Source organism: Rhipicephalus sanguineus, chromosome 6 (genome assembly GCF_013339695.2).
Source record: "Rhipicephalus sanguineus isolate Rsan-2018 chromosome 6, BIME_Rsan_1.4, whole genome shotgun sequence".
Taxonomy (NCBI): Eukaryota; Metazoa; Arthropoda; class Arachnida; order Ixodida; family Ixodidae; genus Rhipicephalus; species Rhipicephalus sanguineus.
The window spans coordinates 51,229,176-51,244,869 of NC_051181.1; positions in this window are offsets into that span (position 1 = coordinate 51,229,176).

Consider the following 15,694-nt stretch of genomic DNA (forward strand, 5'->3'; position numbering starts at 1 on the left):
GTTGCAGCGCTCACAGCCGCGGTACGGCAACTGGGCCGCTATGTGAGGCTCTCCCATAGCCGATCATGCAATGCCAACACGCCCAGTTGTCCACCATAAAATGCCCCACAGCTTTACGCGGAATTCTCATGAACAGAAAAAAAGTATCGAAGGACCCCGGTATTCCACTCCAATTTGTTGCTGTCACATTCATTGCTTCGCCCTTGTGGTGGAACTGTGTCTTCTTTAAGATATATGTTGAAAAGCGTCGCACAAAAACCTTGCGCCAAAGCAGTCCAGCGTAGCGTGCTATATTGTTTCTGGTTTTTGTGCATCTTAAACAGTTGACTTCTGCAAACAAGCCTTTGACCGTTAACGTCTCACCGTACAGTTCAAACAAAAGCTATTTTACTTACGAACGTACAGGCATCCGCCTCACCATTTTAACGCGATAGCGTTAAAGAGCTCGTTTCGCAGAAATTCTGGTGTCAGCGTCGGTGGTTGTGAGCGAAAAATCAGCGTTGTGTGGGTGAAAATTCGAGATAGATGCAATTAAATAAATAAGAAACATCTTCGGTTTCAGTGAGAATCGAACCCAGGCCTTCGGTGCGGCAAGCCGGTGTCCTACCACAGAGCTACGCCATTGCTTGAAACTGCTTCGGAAAAAATTGGCCACGTATCTGCGTGCTTCCCTGCAAATGTCGTGTAAAGACGATAGAAGAGGCGCTGTGTGAGATATGGACGCCATCTGGCAATACGTCGGGAAACATGAGTGCTGTGTTGCGTGCTGGTAGTCCCGGCGCAGCAGCAGGCGAAGACCGGCGGTGACCAACGCGACCGGCGGGGACGCCAGCCAGCCCGAAAACGCGGTTTGGCGCGAAGCGCTGAAGCAGAGAAACGTCCGCATTGAACGAGTACTCTCCACACACTCTTTTATTTACACGTCGCCTAGGTAAAACAGGAACGCCAGAGCGGCGCCCACGACCGGCAGCCTGAAGGCCGCCCACAACGCAAATACAGAGAGACCAAAATTTCTGCGTTTAAGTTCCCCAAGAAAGACTATCGTCTTTAAAAATCCCTATACGATTTTCATAGAGTGCTAGGAGTCTCCTTAACGCGCGTTATTGCATGGCAATAGCGTAGAAGCGTACCAGGCGCCAAAACGCGTGAACTGCGCAACAAGTGGATGGTTTAAAGGCTCACCCATTACAAAGCGCTACGGCTATAGTGAACTAGAACATGTATCCTAGTGGTGCGAACGGAGGAGCCTGGCAATGCAGAGGCTGAAACCGAACGCGCCTCCTCGCCGCAAGGATCGCGGCTGCACTTTTTTCTAGCACTCCGATGCGTTCGCCTATAGTGGATTCACTATGCGTTGCTCTTTTTGTTGCCACCCTGCAGTTATTATTATTATTATTATTTTTGACAAGCGTCCAGTGCTAACAGCACTGCTCGGCGCTGCCGTTGAAGAACGTTGAGACGCCGTGAGCTGATGTATCACTGGCGTCTCAAATATGGTAGCTCCTGAAACACCTGAGTACTATATTCCTTGCAGGGGTGTCGGAACGAAATGTTTTTCGTTCCGGTTTTAGTTTCGTTCCACCGCAAAAAGTTTCGTTCCGTTTCTGTTCCGGAACGAAAAAAAAATGTTCTGTAACGGTTCGTAACGGTATTTTTATGGAAAAATTTGAAGTTAAGGTAATCATTACGAACATTGGATTTTTGATGTAGTTACTTGCCCTGCTCTTAGGAAAGTGAGACAAGGGTAAAATACGGTCTTCAGAGGAGCGGAAGTAACTGTACCACGAATTTCTACCAACTAGCACAAACCAGTATTAATTTCAAAGTCATAGTATTTATTTTCTCAAAAGACAAATACGAATTTTTCCATGGCCTCAATGCTTTGTGTCAAGGGAGTGAGCAAGATCTCAGAAGCAGCACGTCATTGAGTGTACTCTCTGATGTGCGAGACCGCTGTTCTGATGAAGAGATCGCTAGGCCTGCGCGACACACGCAGCACAGTCACAACGAAAGCTGGAAGAGCGGACTTTGTAGAGCCCGCTGGAGAGTCTCTTGGGGCAATAATAGAAGTACACATGCAAGGTACCCACTACGCCATAAATCATCCCAATTCTTCTGAAGTAGAGAAGTTCTCACTATGCCATTTTTCGTCATTCTTCGGAGTCTCGTGGTACACGCTACACTTCTGTAAGGCATTATGTACACTTTGTGCTGTGGCTGACGACGATGAAGAATTACGGCTGAGCACTTTGCAGTGGGTGCGAAGCGGTGTTGCGGAATGGGCGCCTCCATTCCATTTCAATTCCATTGCGGGGAATTAGAACTTGCCGCAATTCCATTCCTTTCAATTCCTCGGAATGAAAAAACTTGGCGCATTCGGACTCTGGGAATGGCCGGGCAGTTCAATTCTTACAATGTAATTCCTCCGCGTAAGAAAGGCATCTTGATAGCTTTATCGAGTTAAGAATGAACGCCCCATAAAGCTGATGTCATCAGATGCATTAAGAACTGCAAGAGTACGCAAAACAGGTTACCATGATCGAGGGATAGTAGCTTCCATGGTTACATATCTCGTGCAGTACAACCACCCTACTAATTCCCATAAGGGCAGTTCTCCCGCTACCTATAGTATTTGCATGGTCAGCATGTTTGAACGAATGGTGGTGTTTTAATATTGTTTATGCTTAAATGTGTTAATGCTAAAATGACGACGTAGCCTATTTTTATGCTGACAAAAGTAGTATTCAAGAAAACTAAGCAGTTTTGCCACGCGTCTGGAGCGGTTGTGAATATGGAGAAAAATAAGATTTGGTTAATGAGGAATAAGACCCTCTAGATCTGCTTGTATTAGTTGGAACAGTGCACCGCTCGGACACCTTGTGCCTTTGTATTGAATACGGAACACTGGGCCGCACTGCTCGTCAGCACTCACGCTTGTCAAGCGCTCCCGGCAAGCATAGAAGCACTAGAGTGGCACTGTTGTGGAAGACCCGACTGCCACGCAGAGGGCGCGGTTTGAAATGCCATGCGATCCTAGAAATTTGTTTGTCATTTATTTTTTTTTATATCACGCGTTAGCGGTCATGGACACCGGCGGCGGTGGACAACTATGGCGCCAAAATCAGCTGTTGAGATCTCATAACAGCTTTCGCTGTATAGTGCCTAGAATATACTTCTAGGCACTATATTCGCTGTAACAAACTTCGGCGCCGACAATGCCCTCTCTACGCTGGCCTGCGTGACAGGCACGCAAAAATCCACTTGCGTTAATATAAACATCTCTGGTTGCCACTGTTTTCGTTTTTCGCACAATTTCAACATATCTTTGCTTTGGAATTCCTGCCTGAGGTACGCGCTAATACCGTACCCTAAGATATGCTCACATTGCACGAGCTCAGTTGCTCCGGATTGCGAAGTTTTCTCGTGAACCGAAAAACAATTGAAAAAATTTCGTTTTCACTCCGGAACGAAATAATAGATAAAGTTTCGGTTACGTTTTCGTTCCGGTCCAAAATATCGTTTTTTTCGTTTTTCGTTTTCGGCTTTCGTTCCGTTCCGACACCCTGATTCCTTGGAAGTTAGTCGAAGCGAACGGCGTACACATTCTTTGTTACACGCGTTAGACAGTTTTATTTGGGCATCCGCAGCAGCTCTGCGGACGCAGCCTGCCAGCCATTCTCAATGACAGGCTGCGTCCACATATATGTAGCGGGCGCTCAACTAAAACTGTCTATTAATGGACGGCACCGCTCAACGACGCGGAACGCGGAGAAATAAACGCAAGAAACGCGCGCAAGCGCCTGCGTCAGAAGGGGCGGTGCGACTAGAAAAAGTTGCACTGGCGCCACCTGGATTTTTCTTCGCCAAGAGGAACGCCTGAACCCTCCCGTTCGCGCCACTAGGAAGTTGCTTCTATATAGTTCACTATAGCTAGAGTGACCTAGAATAGGGGGAGTGTCCAAAGCGCCGGCTCCCGCGTGGGCCTTTTGCCGTGAACTCCCGCGCCGCGCCGCTGCTGCGCCAGACCTGTGGGCTTTCCGCGCTCGGGAAGCGCGCGGAAAGCCAGGGGCGTCTGCTACGCGCTGTAGTTTTTTGCGCCGCGGTTCCACACAGGGCACTTGAAGTCTACTTAACCTTTATAATGCGGTGCGGAATGGAGCTTATCCATCTTTAAGCGTTGTGTTAGTGCTGGGGCAACAACAGAATGCAAAAAATCATGTGTCAAGCGGCATCAGCGTGGTCTAGTTCCGCTCACAAAGTTCTAGAACGTTGGTGCGTGTGTAAAAACGTGCAAAACGGACACGCACAAGTAAAGAACGAAAAAAAGACCTTATTCGCACGAGTAATCGGGCAATAGCATCACGCATACACGAATTAAGAGTAATAAGATAGTAAATTGCACGCGCAGTCAGCTGAAGTACTTGCGCGCAGTGACCGCTTCACACTAAGAGCTTTTTACTCATGGTCGCCACTGGTTTGCTAGCCATATGCACGCCGCTTTATTCGACAATTCATTAGCCTCTGCTAGATCTTTATTATGGACGGAGCACACCAGGAAGATGCAAGGGAAACAAAAAAAAGAGAGTGGAGACGGCCATACGACCACAATGCTATTGGCTTATTTTTGCTTCTGAGGTAGCGTACAACAACGCTCACCGAGCGCAAACATTTGAAAGAGAAGCAATGCCAGGTAAACTAACCTTATTCCACAAGTTTTTGCATAAAAGGCGTAATATAGAAAATGCTTTACAAATATCCAGATATCATGAAACAAAGTTACAAATGCCCCCATTCTTGCTGTACAAGCTGCCTGAACCGAAAATACGATAACAAATTGACAAATAGAAGTGTAATATCTCAATCACTTCGGAAAATTGTTCAAATGCAGAGATCCCTTATGTACCTAGCCTGAAAAAATGCAACATGCGATAATATATATATATATATATATATATATATATATATATATATATATATATATATATATATAATATATAATATATGCATATATATATGCATATATATGCAATATATATATATATATATATATATATATATATATATATATATATATATATATATATATTATATATATATATATATATATATGCATTGGATTGCTGAACGTTAGTATGGAACCTTCGCGCGAGATGCATGCATTGCTTCAAGCCTTCACTATACGAAATGAAAACAGTTTCAAACAACTCATTCTCAACTTCAGATGTTTTCACGGTTCTCGGAGGTTAGCGATCGCCCGGTTCAGAGACTACAAAAAGATGTGGACGAGTAGTTACATAAAATACAATTGTTTCCGCGGCAGTTGAGTGCGCGCCAACAGGGCATCCAACCGCACTTTCCCGCTTTTTCCTGATGACCTCAATATAGCGTCCACGACAATTTCGTGCTGAGGCTCCGGAGTACTTAAATAGCGAGTCTGCTCATCTCTTGAACAAATATAAAGAGATGACCAGGCGGGTAAAGCAAGCCTCTTTTGTCTCGCAGACGCGTGCAATCAGCTGCTCTGAACTGAGAATCACGTTTGTTTTCGGGCGATCGCTCGTAACGTGAAGTGAGGCATACACGATGATGCACTGTTATCGCTTCATTTACTTTGGTTTGTCTTGTTTTTTTTTAAGGTAGAGCCTTAGATGCCTCATCAAACACGAAAATTGACCGTCGGCATCCCGCGTAGCCAACACGAGTGATGCACAAAATCATCATGCGATGACGTCGACAGAACTTGTGACGTCATTATGACGTCATTCAACGTGACGTCATATGATGACGCCACCACGTGACATGGTCGCTTTGCATTGTTTCCGTGATCGGGGGGCGATCACGGAGGTAATGTAAAAGCAGGTGAGGTGCAGAAAGCTTGCAATGCCTTCGATCCTGTCGGCAGTCCGAAACCAGGTTATGTGCAGAAAGCTTTCGTGGAGGGGCGAGGGAGGTTCAATGCATCGACTGACGAAAAAGATGGCTTTCGTTTTCGAGTCATCTCAGGCGAATTCATAAGGGACCGTGTTTTTTTTTTCATGTAATTTTTTCGTATACATTTTACCTATGCGGTCAGTTCTTCAAAATGTATGTGTAAGTCTTACGTGTTGAGATCGATATTGGTGACCACAGCGTTTTTATCGCCTGACGGAAACAAATCATCAGACCACACGTACATCGTCAGAATTATTTCTGGCCACAGAAAGCGGGTTTGCGCGCCACACACCATATTATTATTGTTAGTCGTTACGCAAACGGCAAGCATGTCAGGTTAGTGGTGCCATGATTTATCGGTCGTGTTGGGCATACGTACATTCTGTCCCTCCGTGCCAATTTTAGTGTATACCAAGTGAACGAGACTTGAGTTACGCGAGTAATTTTTTTACTTTTGGTACCGCGGCCACGCCGACTGACACATTCGGCTTCGCATGAAATGGCTTGAAACAGCAGAGCGCCAGAGGCAGGCTTGTAAAACAAATCGAATGCACGAAATAAAAGATAGGATATGAAGGGTGCAAACTCGTTAGCATGCATGCGCTAGTTACTACGTACCTATGTGCTACGTTCTCTTGGTTATCTCCTGTTTATTCTCTCCTGCAGCAAGTTTACGTTCGTCATTCCACACGAAAGTAAGTTAAAGGGGCCCTGAAACACCTTTCTTAGTTATATTGGAATAGTCTCGTTATTGACGTATGACTCTTCACGAGTCATATGCCGCAAAAATTTTTCGAATCCGTCAAGTCTAAGTGGTGTTACCAAATTATAGAGATCACGTTCCGCAGCTTTCTCCCTCAACTCAACGCCGCTCAGCGCGCGGAAAGCTAGGCAGCGAGTCGACGGAGGGAGCGCAGAGGAGCGAGGCTCCGCCCAAGAGCGCCGGCGGAGTTTTGTTCTTCATTTTTTTCTCTCTGACGTCTGGGCGCAACCGCGTGGTCTGTGCCGCCACTTCCGGTCGGCTTGCGTCGTTCTCGTCGAGCGGAGTCGATCGCACTGTGTATCGCGCGTGCTTGAAAACTGCGCGTCGGTTTGGTAATGTTGGGTGTGCACCTCGAACGCCGTAGTGTTTTCATCGCTCTGCCAACCATGGAAGCAAACCTGCGCGCTCGTTTGGAACGAATGACAGCTGAGATCGGTTTCGGCCCATACTCCGATACACCGCCTCGTAAGACGGCACTGGCAGACGACCCCGAAGCGCCGCCATTACCGGACGCCAGCATTGTTATCGGAGACATGCTGCACGGCTGCCTCGGTCGGTCGTGAGAACGTGCCGACGATGCAGTTCCCCGCTGACGAGGCAACACTCGAACGGCTGCCACTCTCAACGGCAACCGGCGATGGTCAAAAGCACAGAAATATTCACGTTTTCGGCACTGCGCATGGCGAAGAAAACGGAACCACGCAACTACCTGCAGACGAGCTGTCGGTGAGACCGGTAGTGCTAATATTAATGTTTGTTCGGTGTTTTTAACGCGATAACATAATATAAACATACATATTATCTACTTATTGAACTCAAAATTAACAATGAAAGTAATAATGAGGGTGTTATCGTGATTATAACATCAGCCAATGGTGGAACTGCCGACAATCGCGTCATATTTTGCGGACTAATACATCATTTGTCGAGAGAAGAGGGAGCGATTTTCAGCTGACTTTGAGAATTTATTGTAAATTCCAGGCCGTGCGCATCGCTATAATATTTGGCTCGCGTGTTCTCGGGAGCCTCGACTACCGATCGGCAGCGCTTTTTGAGCATGCTCGAAAAGTGTTGCAGGGCCCCTTTAAGCGCCTTTTCTCACGATGAAGTGCGCGCAGGATGCGCTAGAGCACTACACGGGCCGATTTTTCCGGCCCGGGCCCGGCCCGGCCCGAAAACGCCATGTTCCGGCCCGCCCGAGCCCGGCCCGGTGTTCTTAAATGTGGCCCGTACCCGACCCGGGCCCGAAAGGTTTGGGCCCGGCCCGGCCCGTTTCAGCTACTTATACCTTGAGCATAAAGGAGACACTGTCCAACCTTCGGTGATTGTGAAGATACCTGCCGCACACCAGATATTATCTAGAGATTGTTTAAGGAACTTCTTTCAGTGATCACGACTTTCACTGGTACTGTGTATACTTTTGGTTGATTACGCCCGTAACACTCTTGCGAAATAATTGTAGGGCAATATAAAATATAATTGGAGTCATAGCTGGCTGTTTCATGTACGCACGCAGTGCTAACCACGCAATCTTATTTTTGCATTTCAAAGAACGACTACAAAATACCTCCATAAAGTGGGAGAAATAAACATGACAGACATTTTTAGTTTGAGTCTACATCAAGTGCGTACGAGCTAGGGCTGCTGAGTAAAAGTAGCAAGTCTCCTGCAAACTTCATCTATTGCACAATGCAATGAAAAAAAAAAAGGTGCTCTAGCTGCTTCTGGGAGGAATACACCAGACTGGACAGCGTTACATAAATTAAAGCTGTCGTGTTGACTCCTCGGCAGGAAACTGCACCCAACGTACACTACGTTTTCGTGTTCAAAACAAGAAGGTTCTTTGTCCCACCCTTCTTCTCCGAGTCACCGCCACCGCAGTGCCATAGATGTGTCAAAGCGAGGCACACCCGTTAGAGAGCGAGCCACCGTCCTCGCTGTTCCCTGAAGGTGGCTTTCTCGTCGTCTTCGTGTGACCGCCTTCGATCTTTGAAAATGTTACGCCTTAAAGCAAGACCGGACTAAGGGCTTCCAAAACAACGGTCTAATAGAGCGCCGAAGTGAACACATCTTATATACACTAATCTAGGCACTTTACCGTTTCCTTACACGGTACCCAAGAACGTCTTTCACTCACTATAATAAAGGAAACTGATATTAGGCGTTTCTTGAAATTACGTGTAGCATACCGATGGAGCAAAATTGTAGACGTCTTGTACTATGCAATTTCTGTGCACGCCAATGCACTCTAGGTGGTTTAAATTACCCGGAGACCTCAACGACGGCGTCTCATATAGCCTGGGTCACTTCGGAAAGTTAAACCCCACAAAACAACAAAAACAAAGACAACGTACACACGCAATTATACAGATACGTATGAGACCCGGGCCTAATACGGGCCTGGCTCAGGCCCGAGCCCGACCCGAGCCCGAAGACCACGGGCCCGAGCCCGGCCCGATCCAACAATCCCTTACCCGGCCCGGCCCGGCCCGCGGGCCGGGTCGGGCCCGGGCTTTCGGGCCGGCCCGGGCCCGTGCAGTGCTCTAATGCGTCCTCAAACAGCCACGGAAGTGTGGACCAATGCGGTGATAAACCAGCTGAAAGGATATATACAAAATCCCCGTTTCCCAACACACAAACTAACAAACGCGTTCTCTGTGTGATGAGTCGCTGCAGTATTATGTTACAGTGACGCAGTATTAAATATTGCCCAAATCTCCGCAATTTTAGCTAACAGCGGCCAAAATATCACGCGCGTAGCAGACGCTCGCCGCTTTGACGCGGATTCCGCCGCGGAGAAAGCCCATGGATGGATGGATGGATGCTGTGAGCGTCCCCTTTATAACGGGGCGGTGACATGTCTGCCACCATGCTCTAAGAAAAAAGAAAAAAACTTCCTTGTTTCATGCTGGCCACGGGTCCGGCATGGCAGCGCCGCGGCGCGGAAGTTCACCGCAAAAGGCCCTCGCTCCTCCCATGTATTCGCGCGGCGCTTTGGACACTCCCCCTATTCTAGGTCACTCTACTATAGCTACGGCATTGTTAATGATCATCATCAGCAACAGCGTCAACAAAGTGTGCAGCTGCGAAGCGTGCGCGTGTTGCCTTAGGGACGTGTAGTGCGCAACTGCACTTGCAGTAGGCATTCTAGGATAGTTTGCCGCGCCCAATGTTACGCACACAGACGCTACATTCCAGTGGCACGGTTGAGGTGTTCCCCCAGAAGCGAAGCTAGGCTAGCGATTGAGAAGGCGATGCGAACGGGGCCCGACTACGCTATCGCATCCAACTCTTGAAGGCGAAGCTCTAGGGTACTCCAAGTTTTTAAATGCGAAGCATTTCTTAGCGAACTTCTGCGACTTTGACCGTATCTATCTATCTATCTATCTATCTATCTATCTATCTATCTATCTATCTATCTATCTATCTATCTATCTATCTATCTATCTATCTATCTATCTATCTATCTATCTATCTATCTAGCCGCCTACGACTTTGTGCTCTCCTGGTCGCTTGGTTAATCGAATGTGCACCAAAACTGCTATGGCGTAACATGACTGTATGACGAATATAAATGACAAGTCATAACATGAAAATCATGACACGAATGTCATGTACAGCATGATTTACATGCTACGCTCATGGTGCGCTGGCGGCCGTTCCGCTAGCTTGATATACACCAAAATTGGTATCTTGTGACGCGACTGTGTGACGAACATAAATAACACGAGTTAACATGAAAATCATGACACGCATGTCATGTACAGCATGACTTACGTGCCACGCTCATGGGGCGCTGGCGGCCGTTTCGCTAGATTGATATGCACCGAAATTGGTATCTTGCGACGTGACCGTGTGAAGAACATAAATAACACGAGTTATCATGAAAATCATGACACGCATGTCATGTACAGCATGACTTACGTGCCACGCTCATGGGGCGCTGGCGGCCGTTCGCTAGCTTTATATACACCAAAATTGGTATCTTGCGACGTGACCGTGTGACGAACATAAATAACACGAATTATCATGAAAATCATGACACGCATGTCATGTACAGCATGACTTACGTGCCACGCTCATGGGGCGCTGGCGGCCATTTCGCTAGATTGATATGCACCGAAATTGGTATCTTGCGACGTGACCATGTGACGAACATAAATAACACGAGTTATCATGAAGATCATGACACGCATGTCATGTACAGCATGACTTACGTGCCACGCTCATGGTGCGCTGGTGGCCGTTTCGCTAGATTGATATGCACCGAAATTGGTATCTTGCGGCGTGACCGTGAAGAACATAAATAACACGAGTTATCATGAAAATCATGACACGCATGTCATGTACAGCATGACTTACGTGCCACGCTCATGGCGCGCTGGTGGCCGTTTCGCTAGCTTGATCTACCCCGGAACTGGTCTTGCGCGACGTCACTGTGTGACGAACATAAATAATAGGAGTTAACATGAAAACCATGACACGCATTTTCCTCAATGACATACAAGACGATGTATGCAGCTCTTTGCTGGCTGCTTCGCATTACATCGATTCCCACAATGCGTGGGATCTGCCGGCTTTTTTAACACATTTCCACCATTCTGTATCAAACACCGTGATGTATATATGGTACCGCCACAGTTACGTCCACTACATTTCTGTGCAACTCTTCGTGTTTTGCACTGGTGAAATACTCGAAAGAGAAACGCGCGAACAACAGTGCCGGGTGACGTGATAACTCTGTCATTGTTTCGTGCGCACTCAGGGGCCAGCAAGTGCGCAACGGGTCTCGAACGGAATGTACGCACATGTATGTAATCATTAGATGGCTACACTTTTTAGAGCGAAAGCTCTTCTACTCCATGTTAGAGCACTGCACGGGCCCGGGTCGGCCCGAAAGCCCGGGCCCGGCCCGGCCTGCGGGCCGGGCCGGGCCGTCCGAAGCGTTTTCCGGCGGGCCCGGGCTGGGCTCGGGCTTGAAAGTGCGGGCCCGGGCAGGGCCCGGGCTTGAAGCCGCGGGCCTGGGCAGGGCCCGGGCTTGAAGCCGCGGGCCTGGGCCGGGCCCGGGCTTGAGGCTGCGGGCCGGGCCGGACTCGGACCCGCTCATTAAAAGGCGTAAGTCGGGCCTTCAAGCACACGCGAATGTTATGCATTGCATGGTCTAAGGACTGTGCCAAGCTGAAGTGACACGTAAATATATATATATATATATATATATATATATATATATATATATATATATATATATATATATATATATATATATATATATATATATTAACAGCACTAACAATGGGCCAGATCATGGTTGTCCCATAGGAGGCATAAAGATTTCGGTCTTTTATTCGAGGTTGACACATACGATACATTTCATTTATATTCCTTGGTATTACGTGCCAAAACCACGATATGATTACGAGGCACGCCGTAGTGGCACCGGATCAATTTCGACCACCTCGAGTTCTCTAACGTGCACCTAAAGAGAGAGAGAGAGAGAGAGATAAAGGTTGAGTGAAAGGCAGGGAGGTTAACCAGAAGTTTTTCGGTTTGCTACCCTGCACTGGGGAAGGGGTAAGGGGGGATAGAAAGGTAAGGAAGGAAAAAAGAGTAACAAAAAAGGAAAGCGCACACACACTCAAGCACGGTAGCATCATAGTCGTTTAGCGAGGTCGGTTGAGCGGAGAAACTTCAGCAGCGCCTTCGTCGCTTTCTGGTTGGAAGCTAGAACGTTCCGGCACTCCAAAATTGATTGTTCAGAAAGCGGCTGGTCGTCGAGGCGCGCTAGCGTTGCTGAGAGCTGTTGTCTTTGAGGGCAATAGTGAGGACAATGACACAGCTAGGACGTGCGCAATGGTTTCCTCGCTGACACAGTGAGCACAGGCAGCACTGTCTGCCATTCTGATTCGGTAAGCAAAGCTGTTCGTGAAAGACACTCCAAGCCACAGGCGGCAGAGGACTATATACACGGGTGTTCTTGCATTTCGCCCCCACCAAATTGCGGCCGCCGTGGCCGCGGGAATCGCACCCGCGTCCTAGGACTTAACAGCGAAACAGCTTAACCGCTGAGCTACCACCGTGGGCAAAGCAACATTTCGATGCATGTACACACCGGATTTTCCGTCCGATCGCCCGCTTCAAAGCGCACGGCATCATTAATAATAATCAACAACTAATATCCTCTAGCGGGCCCGGGTCGGGCCTGGTCATGAACGCCCTGGATTAGTTTAGTAATGAACGCCCGGGCCCAGGCCAGGCCGGGCCCGGGCTTGGAACGAGGGGCCCGGGCCGGGCTCAGGCTGGGTACGGTCAAGTACGCCCGGGCCCGGGCCGGGCTCGGGCTGGGTTCGGTCATGTACGCCCGGGCCCGGGCCGGGCCCGTGCTTGGAACCACGGGCCCGGGCTGGGCTCGGGCTTCATAAAGCGGGCCCGGGCCGGGCCCGGGCCGTAAAATCCGGCCCGTGCAGTGCTCTACTCCATGTCACGCAATGTCATTAATCGCGCCAGAGTGACCTTGAGCCGCGTCCGTGCGGCCAAGGCACGTCCAGCCAGCCTTGGCCGCACGGCTCGAGGCGCGAGCCAGATAAATAGGAGAACGCTCTTGGCTCTCGGCCATCTCAGACGCTGCAGCCGCAGCTGCTGCTCTTTCGTCCCCGCGTTTCTCTCGCGCCAAGTCACACCACGTGATCCGCTTGGGAGGGACGTCGCAGCTGCGCTTACTCGGTGACTCGCCGCTGCGGTACCACTTGACCAGGCAAAGGTTTAACGGCTGCTTCGCCGGCGCTTGGTCGCTCATGTCTCACCATTGATCATAGGCGTGCGCACGTCGGAGGGGCAGGGGGGTGGGGTGGGGGGTGGGGGCGCTGCACTCACCGCAGCTGATGCCCTCCGCTTCGAATCTATCGAGTCGTCATCGTGCGCTGTGTGATCCGTAAGTTACGAACTGACGCTTGTATTTACTTCAGGTGAATGTGCTGACACTTCGACAGCAATGTATTCGCGACTATATTGCGCTGATTCCATGAACTGCTACCAAATTCTCAGCGCGTTAGGCTTAGAAGGCGTGGCTAAACAAACAGCTGATCTCGGAAATAACGGCAAAATGTGCCTCATGCTTTGTCCTCAGTGTGAAATAGCTCAGAGCAATGGCTCATTTCGCCATTTATTTGCTGCTTCCAGCGCTGAAACCAAGCCAAACGTACTTTCGCTCGGGATAACCAGGTTTACATAAATTAAACCTCCGCCAACTTTTTTTTTCAACTTTGAAGACATCTGCTAAATGGTCAAATCTTATTCCACAGCTACAGCATGGACCTCACCAGCAATGAAACCATATGGGCCTGCTTTTTCGGCTCGTTAGGAATAGCATCGTATCGCACATGCATGGACCAAGTCGTGACTCAAAGGCTGCTGGCATGTCGTACTATCAAAGACGCTCAAAGGTAACGTCACAGGTGCTCACTCCTAAAAAAATCGATGTAGTATATTAGAAGGGATAATTGTGATTGTGCATTTCGTGAAAGACTTGAATATTCGCGCACCCTAACGTCGAGCGAGTGAAGTGGGTGTATGGGAGAGAGCGTACGTCCCACAGACAGATTTTCGTAAGTTGGTCACACATCTACCCCGAGAGGTGCAAGCCTGGTTTTCCACAGACAGTAAACAGCGTAAGAAAACACACAAGTGGACGCACGGGATAAACAATTGTCCCGTGTGTCTTCCTGCGTGTTTTCTTGCGCTATTTATTGCCTGTTAGAATCCTCAAGTAGCCCAGTCAGCCACCTTACCGATTTTCCAATTCGTTTCGAGGGCCGACCATCCTGTGTGTCGCTGACGCCGATCATTGTACTGAACCTCTTAAAGAGGTAGAACTTTTTGCGTGTGGAGCATTGAATCGACAAGCAGCGGCAAAACAGCGCACATATTCGAGAGGTTTAGCTTGTCTGTAAACTTCTTGCTCTTTGCGTATACTGGGTTACCGTAGTCATTTACAGAATCAGCACATGTGGTGTCGTCGTCTCGCGGCATTTCGTCCGACTACAGAGTGATTCCCGATGCACTCCCGTAGTATGTTATAGCGACGGAAGTGACGGAGGCGCCGCGAGCAGTACGGGCTGAAAACAACAGGGAAAATATGTGTGTACATCTGCGGCAAAGGGAAAGAGTGCGTTGGAAGTTGACGCCACACGCTCTCTTGTGCTATGTTGAGCTTGGGATGCGGCTGTGATTTTGTTCGACGGGCAAGAAGTCAAGGGCTCGTCGAGGTCCGTCGTGCGGTGCTGCCTGCCGCTCGGTTGGCCAGTAACAGACTGTCCAGACAGTACGAACTCATGATGCACCAAACCGTCCATGTCAAAGAATGCAACGTGTGGCTGTTCAGGCCTACTCTGAATATGGGATTGTTTGAAACCCTTGAGGACATCAATGCTCCGACAAATTAAAAAAAATTCTTCTGGCGCTGCTACCAACGATGCATAATAATAAGAAAATAGGAGAACTCGTCCTGGAGATCGCGTCTATAGCCAGCTTATCCCCACAGGGGAAATGTCAGAGACATGGGCAGCGAGAGTACTTGACAGCTGACTACGCTATAATGAGTTACTGTGCGCATGTTGCCCTGTCTGCTGATGTGCGCTCCGCACTAGGCGCAGGTGTTTTCACAGAGCACATGTTATAGAGAGAAGCATGGAAGCCTGTTTCACCTACAAAGGTAAACATGAATATTAAAGCGCGTTCGGCACCCAGTGCTTTCTCCTCCGAAATGTTTTCTGAGTCTAAACAACCTACCATTTATTTCAGTGTCGGTCGCTTAGTCACATCAACTTTTCTTTCCCTTCCCCGGTGCAGGGTAGCTATACCGGGCTCAGCCCTGGTTAACCTCGCTGTCTTTCTTTTATCCTTCCCCTCTCTTCCTTCTTCGCTCAGTCGCACATTGAGGGCGCACGCAGAGGATGCAATATACACAGCTTCTAAAATGTGACTCGTGCAACAGACAAGAGTTTT